This window comes from Theropithecus gelada, chromosome 4, assembly GCF_003255815.1.
Source record: "Theropithecus gelada isolate Dixy chromosome 4, Tgel_1.0, whole genome shotgun sequence".
Taxonomy (NCBI): Eukaryota; Metazoa; Chordata; class Mammalia; order Primates; family Cercopithecidae; genus Theropithecus; species Theropithecus gelada.
In genome coordinates this window covers 79,346,760-79,366,407 of record NC_037671.1, presented here as the reverse complement: position 1 = coordinate 79,366,407, position 19,648 = coordinate 79,346,760, and positions in this window count along the sequence as shown.

Here is a 19,648-nt window from a genome sequence, read left to right as displayed (position 1 = left end):
ATATAGGTAAACTCATGTCATAGGGGTTTGTTGTACAGGGTATTTTGTCATCCAGGCACTAAATCTAGTATTCAATGACTATTTTTTCTTATTCTCTCCCTCTTTCCACCTTTTACCTTTCAGTAGGCCCCACTGTCTTTTGTTCTCTTCTTGTGTCTATATGTTCTCCTAATTTAACTCCATTTATAAATGAGAATGTATGGTATGTGGATTTGTCTTCCTGCATTAGTTTGCTAAGGATAATGACCTCCAGCTCCATCCACGTTGCTGCCAGGAACATGATCTCATTCTTTTTTATGGCTTCGTAGTATTCTGTGGTGTATATGTACTACAGTTTCTTTATCCAGCCTATCATTTATGGGCGCTTAGGTTGATTCTATATGTTTGCCATTGTGAATAGTGCTGCAATCAACATACGCGTGCATGTGTCTTTATGGTAGAACGATTTATATTCCTTGGGGATATGTACCCAGTAATAGGATAGCTGGGTTGAATGGTAGCATTGTTTTTAGCTCTTTGAGGGATTGCCAAACTGCTTTCCACAATGGTTGAACTAGTTTAAACTCCCACTAACAGTATATGTGTTTCCTTTTCTGTGCAACCTCACCAGCATCTAGTATTTTTTGACTTTTTACTAATAGCCGTTCTGACTAGAGTGAGATTGTGTTTTGATTTGCATTTTTCTAATGATCAGTGACGTTGAGCATTTTTTATATGATTTTTTGGCGGCAGGTATGTCTTATGTAAAAAAGTTTTGTTCATATCCGTTGCCCACTTTGTAATGGGGTTGTTGGGGTTTTTTGTAAATTTAAGTTTTTCACAGATGCTGGATATTAGACCTTTGTCAGATGCATAGTATGCAAAATTTTTCTCCCATTCTTTAGGTTGTCTGTTTACTCTTCTTTTGCTGTGCATAAGCTCTTCAGTTTGATTAGATACCATTTGTGAATTTTGGCTTCTGTCGCAATTGCTTTTCACATCTTCATAATGAAATATTTGCCCGTTCCTATGTTCAGAATCTTATTGCTTACATTGTCTTCCAGGGATTTTATTGTTTTAGGTTTTATTTTTAAGTCTTTAATCTATCTTTAGTTTATGTTTATTTATGGTATAAGGAAGGGATGCCGTTTCAATCTTCTGCATGTGGCTAGCCAGTTATCCCAGCACTATTTATTGAATAAGGAATCCTTTCCCATTGCTTGTTTTTGCCAGGTTTGCCAAAGATCAAATGGTTGTAGGTATATGGCCTTATTTATAGGCTCTCTACTCTATTCCATTGGTCAATATGTCTGGTTTTGTACAAATACCATGTTGATTTGGTTACTGTAGTCCTGTATAAAAGTTGCATGACACCTCCAGCTTTGTTCTTTTTGCTAGGATTGCCTTCGCTATTGAGGCTAATTTTTGGTGCCATATGAATGTTAAAATACTTTTTTCTGGTTTTGTGAAGACTGTCATTGGTAATTTTATAGGAATAGCATTAAATATGTAAATTGTTTTGGGCAGTATTGCCATTGTAATGATATTGATTCTTCCTATTCATGAACATGGAATGTTTTATCCTTTGTTGTGTCTTCTCTGATTTCTTTGGCAATGTTTTGTAGTTTTCCTTGTAGAGATCTTTCACCACCATCAGTAGTTGTGCTCTTAGGTATTTTATTTTTTGTGGCAATTGTGAATAGGATTGCATTTCTGATTTGGCTCTCAGTTTGATTCCTGTGTTTGTTTAAAAATGCTGGTTACTTTTGCACATTGCTTTTGTATCCTGAAACTGCTGAAGTTGTTTATCAGCTAAAGGTGCTTTTGGGCCAAGACTGTGGGGTTTTCTAGATACAGAATTATGTTGTTTGCAAACAGGGATAGTTTGACTTCCTCTCTTTCCATTTGGATGCTCTTTATTTCTTTATCTTGCTTGATTGCTCTGGTCAGGACTTCTAATACTATGTTAATAATAGTAGTGAAAGAAAGCATCATCTTATTTTGCCAGTTTTCAAGGGAATGCTTCTAGCTTTTGTCCATTGAGTATGATGTTAGCTGTGGTTTTCATAGATGGCCCTTATTATTTTTGGGTATGTTCCTTCAATATCTAGTTTATTTAGAGTTTTTAAAAGGAAGAGGTGTTGAAGTTCATCAAAAGCCTTTTCTGCACCTATTGAAATAATCATGTGGTTTTGCTTCTAGTTCTGTTTATGTGATGAATTACATTTATTGATTTGTGGATGTTGAACCAACCATGCATCCCAGGGATAAAGCCTACTTGACCGTGGTGGATAAGCTTTTGGATGTGCTGCTGCCTTCATTTTGGAAGTATTTTGCTGAAGATTTTTGCATCGATGTTCATCAAGTATACTTGCCTGAAGTTTTTTGTTGTTATTGTTCTTGTATCTCTGCCAGGTTTTAGTATCAAGATAATTCTGACCTCATAGAATGAGTTCAGTAGGAGTCATCCCTCCCCTGTTTTTTTTTCAAAAGTTTTAGTAGGAATAGTACCAGCTCTTTGTTGTACATCTGATAGAATTTGACTGTGAATCTCTCTTGTCCTGAGCTGTCTTTTGTTTGTAGGCTATTTATTGCGGATTCAGTTTTGGAGCTCACTATTGGTCTGTTCATGGAATTCATTTCTTCCAGGTTCAGTCTTGGGAGCTTGTGTATGTCCAGCAATTTATCCATATCTTCTTGTTTTCTAGTTTGTCTGCACAGAGGTGCTCATAGTATTCTCTGATGGTTATTTGTATTTCTGTGCGGTCAATGGTAACATTCAATTTGTCGTTTCTAATTGTATTTACTTGAATCTTCTCTCTTTTCTTATTAGTCTAGCTAGCAGTCTCTCTTATTTTTTTTTATAAAACAATCTGGGATTCATTGTACTTTTGAATGATTTTTTATTTCTCAATCTCCTTCAGGTTAGCTCTGATTTTGGATATTTCCTGTCTTCTGTTATCTTTGGGGTTTGTTTGCTCTGGCTTCCCTAATTATTTTAGTTGTGATATTAGGTTGTTAATTTGAGATGTTTCTAACTTTCTGATGCAGGCATTTAGTGCTATAAAGTTTTCTCTTAACACTCTCTTACTGTGTCCCAGAGCTTCTGATATGATGATTCTTTGTTCTCAGTAGTCTCAAATAACTTCTCGATTTCTGCATTAATTTTAATATTTACCCAAAAGTAATACAGAAGCAGCTTGTTTAATTTCCATGTACTTGCATGGTTTTCAGTAAGGTTTTGTTTGTTTGTTTTTGAGACACAGTCTCGCTCTGTTGCCAGATTGGAGTGCAGTGGTGTGATCTCAGCTCACTGCAACCCCTGCCTCCTGGGTTCAAGGATTCTCCTGCCTCAGCCTCCCAAAAAGCTGGGACTACAGGCACATGCCACCATGCCTGGCTAATTTTTATATTTTTAGTAGAGATGCGGTTTCACCATGTTGGACAAGCTGGTCTCGAACTCCTGACCTAAGTGATCTGCCTGTCTTGACCTCCCAAAGTGCTGGTATTCCAGGTGTGAGCCTCCATGCTCAGCCTTGAGGAAGCTTTTTAGTCTTGAAGTTAATTTTTTTTAAAGCCAAAAATAACAGCAAATAGCTTATGAAAAAGTATTACAGAAATGAATAGTCACATTTATGAGTTTATGGTGGATTGAAAACATATTACCTCTGCTTTCTCTTGACATCTCTGTTAAATAATTTGAAGGATTTGAAAAACACACACACATATACACACACAATTGACTTTAACTTAAATTCAAGGATTCAAAGGAAACAAGAGTAGAGATATGAGTAGACAAAAGATATCAACAACATTTCCAAAGCTGAAAACAGAGCTAGTGGGTATATAAGTTATTGTCACAAGAGAAACTATAAAAGCCTCCAAATATCCTTAAAAAGTTAAAATGAAGAGCAGAAATGCTGCTAAGTGTTTATAAAGGAAGCAGATAGACTAGTATATCTCCTACTGAACTCTGAAGGCAGGAAAATACCCACCGCTATCTGACAGAAAACTCAGGTAAATTATAATATATAAATTAGCTAATTCAAAGAAATTCCAGAATCAGGACTTCTGGGTACAGGTAAGTGAGGGGTACAGTTCTGAAGTGTAAGAATTGTAAAGATTAAACTAGAAGATACAACATACACAACTGTGAGACTCAGGCCCCCTTTTCTTCTAACTTGACTCTGAAATATGAGCAATCATAGGTGGTGTATTAGTCTTTTGTCACAATGATATGAAGAAATACCCAAGACTATGTGATTTAAAATGAAAAGAGGTTTAATTGATTTACAGTTCTGCATAGCATAGTTCTCACAATGCTATGAAGAAATACCCAAGACTGGGTGATTTAAAATGAAAAGAGGTTTAATTGATTTACAGTTCTGCATAGCATAGTTCTCACAATGCTATGAAGAAATACCCAAGACTGGGTGATTTAAAATGAAAAGAGGTTTAATTGATTTGCAGTTCCACATGGCTGGGAAGGCCTCAGGAAACTTACAATCATGGCAAAAGGGGAAGCAAACACATCCTTCTTCACAAGGCAGCAGGAGAGAGAAATGCCAAGCAGAGGGAAAAGCCCTCTATAAAACAATCAGATCTCTTGGGAATTCACTCACTATCACAAAAACAGCTGCATGGGCATAACTGCCCCCGTGATTCAATTATCCTCCACTGGGTCCCTCACAAATGTGGGAATTATGGAAACTAAAATTCAAGATTAAATTTGGGTGGGGTCATAGCCAAACATATTATTCCACCCCAACCCCGCCCAAATTCACGTCCTCACATTTCAAAACACAATCATGCCTTCGCAACAGTCCCCCAAAGTCTTAACTCATTCTAGCTTTATCCCAAAAGTTCAAGTTCAAAGTCTCATCTGGGACAAGGCAAGAAGTCCCTTCTGCCTATGAGTCTGTAAAATCAAAAACAAGTTAGTTACTTTCTAGATATAATGAGGATACAGGTATTGAGTAAATACACCCATTTTAAATGGGAGAAAGTGACCAGCCCTGTGGCTTTGCAGGGAACAGCACCCCTCCTGGCTGCTTTCTTGGGCTAGCATTGAGTGTCTGCAGCTTTTGCAGGCACAAAGTGCAAGCTATCAGTGGATCTACCATTCTAGGGTGGACGGTGGCCCTCTTCTCACAGCTCCACTAGGCAATACCCCAGTGGGGACTCTGTGTGGGAGCTCCAACCACACATTTCCCTTCTGCACTGCCCTGGCAGAGGTTCTCCATGAGGGATCTACCTCTGCTGCAAACTTCTGTCTGGACATCCAGGCATTTCCATACATCTTCTGAAATCTGGGTGGAGGTTCTCAAACCTCAATTCTTGACTTATTTGCACCCACAGGCCCTACACCTAGTGTAAGCCACCAAGGCTTGAGATTTGTACTCTCTGAAGCAATGGCCTGAGCTGTTTGCTGGCCCCTTTTAGCCAGGGCCAGAGTTGAAGTAGTTGGAATTCAGGGCACCATGTTCTAAGGCTGCACAGAGCAGGTGGGTCCTGAGCCTAACCCACGAAACCATTTTTCCCTCCTGGGCCTCTAGGCATGTGATGAGAGGAGCTGCAATGAGGTTCTCTGATATGCCCAGGAGATATCTACCCCATTGTTTTGGTAATTAACATTCAGCTCTTTGTTACTTATGCAAATTTCTGCAGAAGAGCATGAATTTCTCCCCAGAAAATGGGGTTTTCTTTTCTATCACATCTTCAGGCTACAAATTTTCCAAACTTTTATGCTCTGCTTTCTCTTGAATGCTTTGCCACTTAGAAATTTATTCCACCAGATACCCTAAATCATCTTTCTCAAATTCAAAGTTCCACACATGTCTCAGGTAGAGGCAAAATGCCAGTCTCTTTGTATAGTAAGAGTCACCTTTACTGCAGTTCCCAACAAGTTCTCTTCTCCATCTGAGATCACCTCAACCTGGACTTCATTGTCCATATTACTATCAGCATTTCCGTCAAAGCTATTCAAGAAGTCTCTAGCAAATTCCAAACTTTCACACATCTTCCTGTCTTCTGAGCCCTCCATGTCTTTAGGAAGTTCCAAACTTTCCCACATTTTCTTGTCTTCTTCTGAGCCCTCCAAGCTGTTCCAAGCTCTGTTATCCAGTTCCAAACTCGCTTCCACATTTTTGGGTATCTTTACAGCAACACCCCACCCCTGGTGCCAATTTACTGTATTAGGCCATTCTCATCCTGCTATGAAGAAATATCTAAGACTGGGTAATTTATAATGAAAAGTAGTTTAATTGATTCACAGTTCCACATAGCTGGGAAGGCCTCAGGAAACTTACAATCATGGCAGAAGTGGAAACAAACATGTCCTTCTTCACAAGGCAGCAGGAAAGATATGCCAAGCAAACAGGGAAAAGCCCCTTATAAAACCATCAGATCTCCTGAGAACTCACTCACTATCACAAGAACAGCAGCATAGGGGTAACCGACCCCATGACTGAATTACGTCCCACTGGGTCCTTCTCATGACACATGGGGATTATGGGAACTACAATTCAAGATGAGATTTTGGTGGGAATACAGCCAAACCATATCAGACAGGGATTAGAGTACCCCCTCACTGAGGAAATACACTTGCCCAAAAGGCAGACCTGTAGGTGCTGACAGCTGGAAATCCTCCTAGTAAAAATGGCCTAGTTTCTGCCCAATTAAACTTTAGTGAATGTTGTTACTTGATAAGCCTCTCCCACACCACACACAGAGTTCCCAATCAGCCTTAAGTGGCCTAGGATCATGAGAGATTGATGAGAATCCTAAATATAAAAGAGACCAAAGCATACAAAGAGAAACAATGGAGCACAGGGGATGCAGAGACAGCACAGGGAGCAAAAGTAAACTTGAAACAAAAAAATAACAATAACTCAGATTGTCAAAAATGGTGGGATAAATACTGCATCCAAAAGAACAAGAATAGACCTCTACTTAAATAGATACATTCAGAATATAAAGAAGGTTTTGGACATTAAAGATTTGATAAAATAAATTTAAAACTCAGTCAAAATGATGAAAGAGAAACTTGAGAAAATCTGCAAGAAAATAGAACAAATAAAACAAAGAGATTGAAACAGTAGAGAAAACATAAGAAAATTAGAAATACAAATAAGGATGATAATGAACACTTTCCAAGTTACTTGTTAGTGATATGCAAGAATCTTAGAGATAAATATTCTAAAAAGCTTCCCAAGTTGGAGGAACAGAATCAGTTTACAGACAAAGAAAATGAATAGAGGATTTCTCAAAAATAACACTGGATTCTTTAAGTAAATGGAGTGAGGATGTCAAATTATAAAAGAAAAATATTGTAAGCTATAATTCTATGTCCTTCAAAGAACAAACATGTGTGAAGGTAGAATTTTTAAAAAGATGTTTTAGACACTCAAGTTTTCAAAATTTTACTTCACTTACACATTTTCTCAGGAAGTGCCTGGAAAATAAGCTCTACTAAAACAAATAAACCAAGAAAGGGAATACATGAGGTCCAGGAAAGAAAAGGCTCAACATAGGAAATAAATGAAATCTCAGGATGTTGACAAAAGGAAGTCAAGCATATTAGTGAATCAAAATGCAAGACAATAGCTGTGCTGCAGGTCCAATAAGCAATCAGTCCTGATCAGAGTATGTGGTTGAAGGGTTGCTGATGGGATGCTGTCATAGCCCATTTGGGCTGCTATAATAAAATAAGTTAGACTGGATAATTTATAAACAACTGTAAGAAATTTATTGCTCATAGTTCTGGAGGCCAAGCAGTCTGAGATCAAAGCTCCAGCAGACTGAGTGTGAAATATCTCTCTCTGCTTCATAGATGGTACCTTCTTGCTGTATGCTCGCATGTGGAAAGGGCACACATGCTCTCTCAGACCTCTTTTACAAGGGTGCTAATCATTCCCACGGCTCTACCCTCCCGACCTAGTCATCTCCTAAAGGCCCCACTTCCTAACACTGTAATAACACACTGAGGATTATATTTAAACATATGAATTTTGGAGGGACACATTCATATCATAGCAGAGGTCGCCAAAGAAAAGTGAAATTAATACATTGAGAATTAATCTTCTGTGGGAGAATTTGGGTATGAATTAGTGATAGATATACCAAAGTAAATCAAATGATAAATAGGCAATTCATGACTACAGAGAAAGCAAAAGAGTTCTGTTTCTGAAAGACTACATAGCTCATGAGGGAACTCTACCTAGTTATAATAACGTAAATATTAAATACTGATTGATAGAAAAATTATGAAAAAACTTTCAGGATACTGGGGGAGACATGTATTAGAGAGACAGTATTACAAAGAAAATCTTCATATTCCAAAGCATAATAAATCAAAATTATAAAATCAAGAGATTGCATGTTATTTAAACCATCGTAAATATGTTATTTAGACTAAGAAGGTAATTACCAAAAAAAAAAAAAAAAAAAAAAAAGTTACAAAGGTTTGCCTTTGAAGAGTGGGAATTAGAATGACCCAGGTTAAGTTAAGATGAGACAGAGGACTGCTATTCGTTGCTATAGGCTGTCACTTTAACTAGACTATTAAGTGTAATTTAATTTAAAAATGTAATTATGTAAGAAAATACGTGATAGAAAAAGTATATCTCTGAAAATGATTTGCTATAGAATCAAAAAAGTACAACCAAAAACAATTTATAAAAGGCAACATGAAATTAAAATGGACAAATAGCTAACAACATAATATAATATAAAAATAAACATTAAGAACAATAAGGAGCATACAAACTGTTGCAGAAAATAGAAACAATATTATTGAGGACAAATTTAAACTGTAATAAATAAGGAAATGGACAATGAGATGAAAATAATAAAAGAAAAAATCACAAAAATTGAGGTCAGAGAAGAGGACCATATATATATGCAGTGTTAATAAAGAAAAGTTAAAAATAAATAAAACAAAAATAATAATCACAGCCCTAATAGAACAAAATATTCTGAGCTGAAGAAAACAATCTCTGTTTGTTATTTAAAAATGCTCGCCCAGGCACGGTGACTCACTCCTGCAATCCTAGCACTTTGGGAGGCCGAGGCAGGTGGATCATGTGAAGTCAGAAGTTAGAGACCAGTCTGGAGAACATGGTGAAACCCTGCCTCTACCAACAATTACAAAAATTAGCTGAATGTGGTGGCGTACACCTGTGGTCCCAGCTACTCTGGAGGCTGAGGCAGGAGAAATGCTTGAACCTGGGAGGCGGAGGTTGCAGTGAGCTGAGATGATGCCACTGCACTCCAGCCTGGGCAAGAGTGGGACTCCATCTCAAAAAAAATAAAAATAAAAATAATAATAATAATAATAAAAGGCTCACTCTATTCCAGAAAGTGATCAATAAAGAGGGATAAATCCTTGAAATAGTTTTTTTTTTTAAAGGACAAATTTTTTTTAAAAAAAGAATCCTGCTAATCAGGAAGAAAATTTACATTCTGTTAAAAAGAGAATGGTTGCAAGTAATAATCAATATAACAATGTGCAGAGAATATTTAAGGAATAAAATTGTAAACCCAAAATTTTTATGCCTTGCCAATTTGTAGTTTGTATATTAAGGTAGAGAAAAGCATTCTCATTCTTTCCCGCCAGGTTCATAAAGCACCACCTCTATTAGGTATCTAGGGATGCTGTAACAAATTACCATAACCTTGGAGGCTTACAACAACAGAAATTTGTTCTCTTATAGTTAAAGGGGCCATAACTCCAAAATCAAGGTGTCAGCTTGGCTGCATTTCCTCTAGAGGCTCTAGGGAATACTCTATTCATCGCCTCTTCCTAGTTTCTGGTGTCTACAGCAATCCTTAGTGATCCTTGGTTTATAGTTTCATCACTCCAATCTCTGCTGCTCTCTTCTCATCGCCATCTTCTCTTCATATCTGTGCCCAAATTCCCTCTGCCTCTCTCCTGCATGACTGCATTTAGGGTTCATCTGGAAAATCCAGTGTTAGCTTCCCCTCTCAAGATCCTCAACTGAATCACATCTTTTTGCCATGTAAGGTGAGAGTGACAGGTTCTGGGGATTATGATGTGGATATATCTTTGGAGACACCATTCAATCCATTGCTCCATCTGTATTAGTCAGGGTTCTCTAGAGGGACAGAACTAATAGGATACACACACACACACACAAATATATATATATTATATATATACACACACACACACACTCATATATATGTATGAGTTTATTAAGTATTAACTTACACAATCACAAGGTTCCAGAGGGAGGAACGCTGCCTGCAAACTTGAGGTTGCTTGGCTGTTTGCAAACTTGAGGAGCAAGAAGAGTCAGTCTGAGTCTCAAAACTGAAGAACTTGGAGTCCGACGTTCAAGGGCAGGAAGCATTCAGCATGGAAGAAATCTGTGGGCTGGGAGGCTAGGCCACTCTCTCCTTTTCACGTTTTTCTGCTTGCTTTATATTTGCTGCCAGCTGATTGGATGGTGCCCTCCTGATTAAGGGTGGGTCTACCTTTCCCACTGACTCAAATGTTAATCTCCTTTGGCAATACCCTTACAGACACACCCAGGATTAACACTTTGTATCCTTTAATCCAATAACATTGACACTCAGTATTAACCATCATAAGTCCACCCCTTTCAATTGAACCTATACACATCTCCTGAGATCATATATAATCTTCAAATAAAGACAATAGTAAGGTCATAATTGTGCCAAACATAATACCACTATCCTCCGAACAACCAGAAACACACCAATCTCCAACTGAAATACTATTACATAAAGTTAACAATACTCAAATGCTGATATGAAGTCAATAAATCTTATGTCACATGATAAAGGAAAAAGGAAGTAAAATGAAGATGTTTCCTTTTTTTATTTATTATACGTTAAGTTCTAGGGTACATGTGCACAACGTGCAGGTTTGTTACATATGTATACATGTGCCATGTTGGTGTGCTGCACGCATTAACTCATCATTTACATTAGGTATATCTCCTAATGCTATCCCTCCCCCCTACCCCCTCCCCAAAATAGGACCCAGTGTGTGATGCTCCCCTTCCTGTGTCCAAGTGATCTCACTGTTCAATTCCCACCTATGAGTGAGAACATGCGGTGTTTGGTTTTCTCTTCTTGCAATAGTTTGCTGAGAATGATGGTTTCTAGCTGCATCCATGTCCCTACAAAGGACACGAACTCATCCTTTTTTATGGCTGCATAGTATTCCATGGTGTATATGTGCCACATTTTCTTAATCCAGTCTGTCACTGATGGACATTTGGGTTGATTCCAAGACTTTGCTATTGTGAATAGTGCCACAATAAACATACACATGCATGTGTCTTTATAGCAGCATGACTTATAATCCTTTGGGTATATACCCAGTAATGGGATGGCTGGGTCAAATGGTACCACTAGTTCTAGATCCTTGAGGAATTGCCATACTGTTTTCCATAATGGTTGAACTAGTTTGCAATCCCACCAACAGTGTAAAAGTATTCCTATTTTTCCACATCCTCTCCAGCACCTGTGGTTTCCTGACTTTTTAATGATTGCTATTCTAACTGGTGTGAGATGGTATCTCATTGTGGTTTTGATTTGCATTTCTCTGATGGCCAGTGATGATGAGCATTTTTTCATGTGGTTGACTACCTTTTGCTACTACCCATTCTGTATTCCCTTTGCCTTCAGCAAGCACCTCAGTAGGCTGTGGTTTTTTCATGGCAGAGTGACCCAAACCTTCATTCCTAAAGGATCTGGGCCATTTGTAGTCCTGTCTGGATTGGGCTGTTGTAGCTTCCCATTGACCTTAATCACAGGGCATGGTAATACTAAGAGATGCCCTAATGGATCTCCTGTATTCCATGCATACTCCTCCTTAACTCTGTTGTGGAGTAGTAGACTGATTTCATCTTGTTAGTCTGGGTCAATCACCCCAGTCAACACTGTAACTCCCTTCTTAGCCTGTTAACTTAAAAGTAAGAGGAGCCCAAAGTGTCCAGGTTGCAATCTTAACTTCCATTTTAATTGGATTGTTGTGTCTCCTGGTGGCAGCACTCCTCCCTCTGGAACAAAGACCCCTAGGTCAGCAGAACACAATGTCATGGGAACAGGAAGCAAAAATTTTGCTAGTGGATCACTAGGGGTGATGGTGAGTGGTGCCACTTCCACCCCTTGATTCCTGGACCCATGAATTCTGGTTACAGGAGAAACAGTACTATATATTGGTTGCTGATTCAGAGCATATACGACCTTCTGGAGAACTTTGTCCCAGCCCTGCATAGTATTGTCACCTAGTTGGCATTGTAAATGTGATTTCAAAAGGCCATTCCACCATTCTATACATCCAACTGCTTTAGGATAATGGGAAACATGCTATAACCAGCGAATTCCATAAGCATGATCCCACTGCTGCACTTCTTTAGCCATAAAGTGAGTGTCTTGGTCAAAGGCAATGCTGTATGGAACACCAGGATGGTGGATAAGGCATTCCATGAGTCCATATCAAGGGCTCAGTGTTGGTCTCTGCTGCTGGCAAATTGGGCACTCAGCAGTGGCAATAGCCAGGTCAGCCTTAGTAAGTGGAAGTCAATGTTGCTGAGCCCATGTGTAACCTCCATCCCTGCCACCATGGCCATTTTTTTCATGGGCCAATTAGGTGATGACAGGGGTAGCTAGGGCCCAAGTCAATAAATTCAGCCTGATCCAACTCTATGTTACTTCCACCATTATCCCATACCCTTAATATCCATTCCCATGCCTGTTCTCCATATTTCTGTTTATATAAATTAGAGAACTCAAACAGTTCTTTTCCAGTGTTGTGCACCCCCTCATGGGTCACACTATCAACCTCACCTCTAGAGGCTCACCAGGACTTTAGTTAATTATATGTCTAGAAGCAAACAGAGGTGTTGAGGGTCACTCCTGAGAAGAATCAACATTACTTAGCCTGGAAACTGCCTCAGGAGAGGCCATCACTGTGGCCTCAGGCAGTGCAGGGTTTATCTCCTCAGACAAAGGTGGAAAGTCTGATGGAATCATGGGCTGGGGAGAGGATGTTGCCACCACTGGGAATGGGGAAGCTGTATCTTCTGGCAAAAAAGGTTCATAGAGTTTACAAACTCAGTGTCCCCAGCTTCATCAGGGTCCTCCCACACATCTCCATTCCAAATTGCAGGGTCCCATTATTTTCCAAACAATGCCCTCACTTTAACAGTAGACACAAGGCTGGGCATGCACCTTTAGTTGCAGGTCAGCCATTCGCATGATAAAAGCTTGTGTCTGTTTTTCCACAATTTCAGCTCTTTCTCCATGGGAGATAAGACTCTTACTCAGGGCAATCTTAACAGATTTGAGGCTCAGTATGTGCTTCTGAAGCTGGGAGACAGAATCCTTGAGTTCATCATTTTCTTTCATCACTTTGTCCATTGAACTTAGGAGCAACCAACCAGCTTCATTATATCCTTAGTTCTCCTCATGTGGTCAAAGATATTATGGATAAAATCACTAAACTCCTTGACCCTCATGAGCAGTAAATCAGCGGTGTCAAATGCATTTATTTTACATAACTCTCTAAATAGTTCACAGCAAGGACTATCAGTGTTCTCCATAGTATTAGAAGTATAGTCCTAAGCATTTTGGGGTCTAATCATATTAAGTAGCCAACTTCAGAAACCCCAAAACCAACAAAATAACTCCATTCTTAATATTTTGTTCCTCTAGAATCACTCCTGGTAGCAAAATCTGTATTAGTCAAGGTTCTCCAGAGGGACAGAACTAATAAGATATATATAAAGAGGAGTTTATAGAGTATTGACTTACATGATCACAAGTTCCCCCAATAGGCTGTCTGCAAGCTTAAGGAGCAAGGAGAGCCAGTCCAACTCTCAAAACTGAAGAACTGGGCCAGGCATGGTGGCTCACACCCGTAATCCCAGCACTTTGAGAGGCCAAGACAGGCAGATCATAAGGTCAGGAGTTTGAGACCAGCCTGGCCAACATGGTGAAACCCCATCTCTACTACAAATACAAAAGTTAGCCAGGCATTGTGGCAGGGGCCTGTAGTCCCACCTACTCATGAGGCTGAGTCAGGAGAATTGCTTGAACCCAGGAGGTAGAGGTTGGAGTGAACCGAGATCATGCCATTGCACTCCAGCCTAGGTGACAGAGTGAGACTCCATCTCAGAAAACAATAACAAAAAAAAAAAAAAGGAGGAGGAAGAAGAAGAAGCAGCAGCAGCAGCAGAAGGAGGAGGAGGAGGAGGAGAGGAGGAGGAGGAAGAAGAAGAAGAAAGAAAGAAAGAGAGAAAAAGAAAGAAAGAAAGAAAGAGAAAGAAAGAAGAGGAAGAAGAAGAAGAAGAAGGAGAAGGAGAAGGAGAAGGAGGAGGAGGAGGAAGAAGAAGGAAGAAGAAGAAGAAAAGAAGGAAGAAGGAGAAAGAAAGAAGAAGAAGAGGAAGAAGAGAGAAGAAGAAGAAGAAGAAGAATAAGAAGNAGGAGGAGGAGGAGGAGGAGGAGGAGGAGGAGGAGGAGGAGGAAGAAGGAAGAAGGAAGAAGGAAGAAGGAAGAAGGAAGAAGGAAGAAGGAAGAAAGAAGAAAGAAGAAAGAAGAAAGAAGAAGAAAGAAGAAAGAAGAAAGAAGAAGAAAGAAGAAAGAAGAAAGAACTGGAGTCCGATATTTGAAGGCAGGAAACATCCAGCATGGGAGAAATCTGTGGGCTGGAGGCTAGGCCAGTCTCTCCTTTTCACGTTTTTTTTCCCTGCCTTATATTCGCTGGCAGCTGATTAGATGGTACCCACCCAATTAAGGATGAGTCTGCCTTTCCCAGTCTACTGACTCAAATGTTAATCTCCTTTGGCAACACCCTCACAGACACACCCAGGATCAATAGTTTGTATCCTTCAATCCAATCAAGTTGACATTCAGTATTAACCATCACTCCTATGTGAACTTCTTGGGGGGAAGAAAAAACTACGTGAAAATTTATTCCAACTAATTTGAGAGTAAAATTAAGAGCTCCTGAGTAATGGTGGTTAAAAAGTATTGGCAGATAAAATATGATTTTCTCAATGATTTTTTAATACCTATTTTCTTATTCAACTAAATATACAAAAATAATTATAAGATAGAATGTATATAAAAAACACAATTAACTGTATGTTAAACCCATATCGTATTTAGAAAAACTGGGAATGGGGAAGAGAATATGCCACAAGACTAGCTCCTTTTATGGTTATGTATATGGGACAGAGTAGGAAAGATACTGCAATTTTATGCTTTTTGAATTTTGAACCATATGAATGTGCTACCGATTAAAAAAACATTATTTTTCTAAAGAGACAAGAGATCGAATATTTTGAATAAAAGGAACTTGGATTTTTACCTCACAGTGCAAACACGCATTTTAAATAAATTGAAAACTTAAATGTAAAATTCAAAGCTAGGAAATATTTGAAAATTATTGATAAGCTAACTGATTTGATTATGCACAGGACCATTTAAACTATATAGTTAGAGTCATTTGAAAAAGTCTTAAAATTTTATTTATGTAATTGGCTACATTAAAAATTGTTTTCTGTGCATTTATAAATTGAATGGCAAAAAAAGACTAGAAAAATATTTATAAAAATTATAGAAGAGTGCTAATATTATATGCCAGGAACTCATAAATCAGTAAAATAAATATTTAACATTCTTTAGATAATATGGCAGAGAACAAGAAAAAAACAATTTACTACAGAAAAAAAGAAAACAGAACAGATGGGAAATAGTTGACCACATATTAAATTGAAGATATGCAACCCTAAGTAAAAAAGATGACATTTTTAGTACGTCAAGTTGGCTAAAACTTGCCTTTACATTGCCCTTTCCCCCCTGCCATAAGACCAAAATAGGAGCTTTTCCTTCAGCCTTATCCCAAAATGCAGAACACATGGAACAGAGTCAAAGCTGGTCTTCAGCCAACACGTACATGAGAGAGAAATAAAGGCTGGTTATTACCGGCCACTGTGATTTCAGTGGTTATACATGTTCACAATATGACTTAGCAAAAGCTAATACAGTAACCATAAATGCAAAGATAACAAAAGACTGAAATGAGTTATAATATTGAAGAAAAGAATTTGTAACCTGCTACAAATAAAAATAGGCAATATAAACTCACGAACAAAGAAAATGTAATAATGCAATTTTAGTAAGAATGCCTTGATTATATTTTATTTATTGGCACATCGGTTCTTTGGGTTTCTTTTTAAGTGAAGGACTATTTCAAATGGAAATGAATATATATTTTAATATATATATATATATATATTTTTTTTTCTTTTTTCAAGACAGGGAAGACTTCCGGGGAAGTGTGGGAGAAAAGAGAGAATTGGGAAGAATATAATCAATCCCTTGCAGAGTGCGATGAACATTAGGGTAGTTATAGGAGGTGCAGGCTAGGGCATGAAGGTTGAATGCTGAACTGAAGCATCTACGGAGGTCCAATGAAAACCCAAGGAATGAACATCTAACTGATGTCACCTAACATGTTTTACACAGGGTTTTTCAGTAAAATATATGCATAAATTAAATGCTAATAATTACAAGAAAGTATATCTAGAATCTAATGAAGATAACCTTTGGCTCCATTCAGTTATAATCATAGGCTCTCTGAATAAGAAGGGGCTTCAAATGTCATTTGTTATTTCAATTCTATTTTAGTAACTTCCTTACACAACTCTATCAGGACCAAAATTTATAAAACAAAATTTTTGTCTTGCAATTTCCAAAACCATGAGTACTACAAATGAATACTAGGTCTTCCACATATTATTAAACTATTTTGATGGTTGAGAGGAATGAAAAAGAGATATTGTTCAATCTGGAGTCCATAATTGCCAAAGATGGATGCATCAAGAATGATGGTAAACATTTTCAACACCTGCTTCCTCTTCCCAGAATATGTCATCATTATCATAAAAATAAATGTATTGGCTATTAAATAGGCTCTTTACTACATGGGTTCCAATTTACCAGAAATTAGATTGTATTTAATAAAAATATAACAAATTACACGTAGAAAACTTTCATATGACATATTACCTTGTTTAATCAGGTTTTGGGAACTTCTCCATGCCTCAGAGGATTACACTGAATATTCAGAACATCAAACACCCTTTTTGAGAACAGAGCTATTATATTTTTGGGTTGTTAATAAAATAGATGCTATAGGAATTAACAGCTCACCAGCTTCCATCCCTGTGAAATAAAGAAGAAACATTGTGGCTGGTAGTTAGAAATGTCCTTCACAGAAAAGTAATGCAGAATTTATTTTAAAATATTTTGTTATAAAATGTAACCACAAGAAGCATAATTTAATAAAATATCTTTTTAAAGTAACAAATATGCTACTGAAAAATGACACACGACATCTCAATGCAGATAAAGGAAAACATTTTTGTTAGAAAACCTGCTGACCTCATCACGTGACTTTAATATTAAAATGTGATGAACTTGAAGAATAATGAACAACAAAAACTGTGTCACTGTTAAATAATGGAAAGTGAGAAATAACACGAAGCATAAAACTTTTTTCTGCTTATGGCTTTATAGATTCTGTACAAAAGGCAAAATATGTTTAATCTCCACACAGGAAGGAATAAACACATTGAGACCTGGCATGATACACATTCGGGGTCAGAAGTTACGGATACATGTCAGCATATAGAACTTTTGGCAGTTCTATTCTCAGAGGTGTCATTGAGCTTGATGGAATGAGGCCTATCCAGAATAGGAGGGTGTATCTTGTCCAAAAAAAATGTGAGAACAACAGTGAATATCACAAATGCAAGCATTTCTAAACAGGCCGTGTAAATAAGGTAAAAGGAGATTAGAAAGCAACTAAGAAAGGCAGAAAAATAATATCTGATCATTATATGTGTCTGAATTGTATACCTATCTTCCAGACATAAGCTATGAATACTGTTTCCCTGACACAGATAGGAAAGAAATAATTAAAATCCTCTCTCTTCACAGATGACATGATCTTCTATAGAGAGAATCCTAAGGAATCCACTAAAAAATTATTAGAACTAATAAATGTTTTCAGCAAGTTTGCAGGATACAAGATCAATATTTAAAAATTGTGCTTCTATATTCTTGCAACAAAGAGTCTGAACATGAAATTAAGAAACGAGTTCTTGGCTGTTTGTACTTTTTTTTTTCTTTTTTTTTTTTTTTTAAAGAAACATCTGTTCATCTTTGCCCAGTTTTTAGTGGGTTTTTTTTTTTTTCTTGTTTACTTGTTTGAGCTACTTGTAGATTCTGGATATAAGTCCTTTGTCAGAGTAATAATTTGCAAATATCTTCTCCCATTCTGTAGGTTGCCTGATTATTCTGTTGATTATGTCTTTTGCTGTGCAGGAGCATTTTAGTTTAATTAAGTCTGTTTGTCTATTTTTGCTTTTGTTGCTAGTGCTTTTGGGTTTCATCATAAATTCTTTCCATAGAGCAACGTCCAGAAGAATTTTTTCTAGATTTTCTTCTAGAATTTTTATAGTTTCTGGTCTTATGTTTAGGGTCTTTAATCCATCTTGAGTTAATTTTTGAATATAGTAAGAGAGAGGGGTCCAGCTTTATTCTTCCACAGATAGCTAGCCAGTTTTCCCAGCATCATTTATTGAAAAGTATGTCCTTTCCCCATTGTTTATTTTTGTAAACTTTATCAAAGATCCATTGGTTATAGGTATATGACTTTATTTCTGGGTTCTCTGTTCCATTTCACTGATCCATGTACCTATTTTTGTGCCAGTACCATGCAGTTTTTATTAGTATGGCCTTGTAATATAATTTGAAGTTAGGCAATGTAATGCTTCCAGATTTGTTCTTTCTGCTTAGGAGTGCTTTGGCTATTTGGGCTTTTTGTTGTTGTTCCATATGAATTTTAGGATTTTTTTTTTAATTCTGTGAAGGAAGACATTGGTAATTTGATAGGAACCACATTGAATCTGCAGATTGCTTTGGGCAATATGGCCATTTTAATATTATTGATTCTTCTAATCCATGAGCATGGGATATTTTTCTATTTTATTGGGCCAGCTACAATTTATTTCATCAGTGTTTTGTAGTTTCTGTTGTAGAGATCTTTGTTAAATGTATTCATAAGTGTTTAACATTTTTTTTGTGTGACTACTGTAAATAGGATTGAGTTCTTAATTTGGTTCTCAGTTTGAACATTATTGGTGTATATAAATGCTACTAATTTTTGTAAATTGATTTTGTATCCTGAGACTTTACAGAAGTTGCTTATTAACTCTAGGAGTCTTTTGGAGGAGCCTTTAGGATTTTCTAAGTATATGGTTGTGTCATCAACAAACAGAGATAATTGGACATCCTCTTTTCTAATTTGGATGTCTTTTATTTCTTTTCTTGCTTCATTGTTCTGGCTTGGGCTACCAGTACTATGTTGAATAAGAGTGATGAGAGTGGACATCCTTTTCTTGTTCTAGTCCTGAGGTGAAATGCTTTCAAATTTTCCTCATTCAGTATGATGTTGACTATGCGGTTTGATATATGGCCATTATTTTGAGATGTATTCCATTTATGCCTAGTTTGTTGAGGATGTTTTTAAATTATGAAGTGATGTTGCATTTTATCAAATACTTATTTTACATCTACTGAGATGATCAGAAAGTTTTTGTTC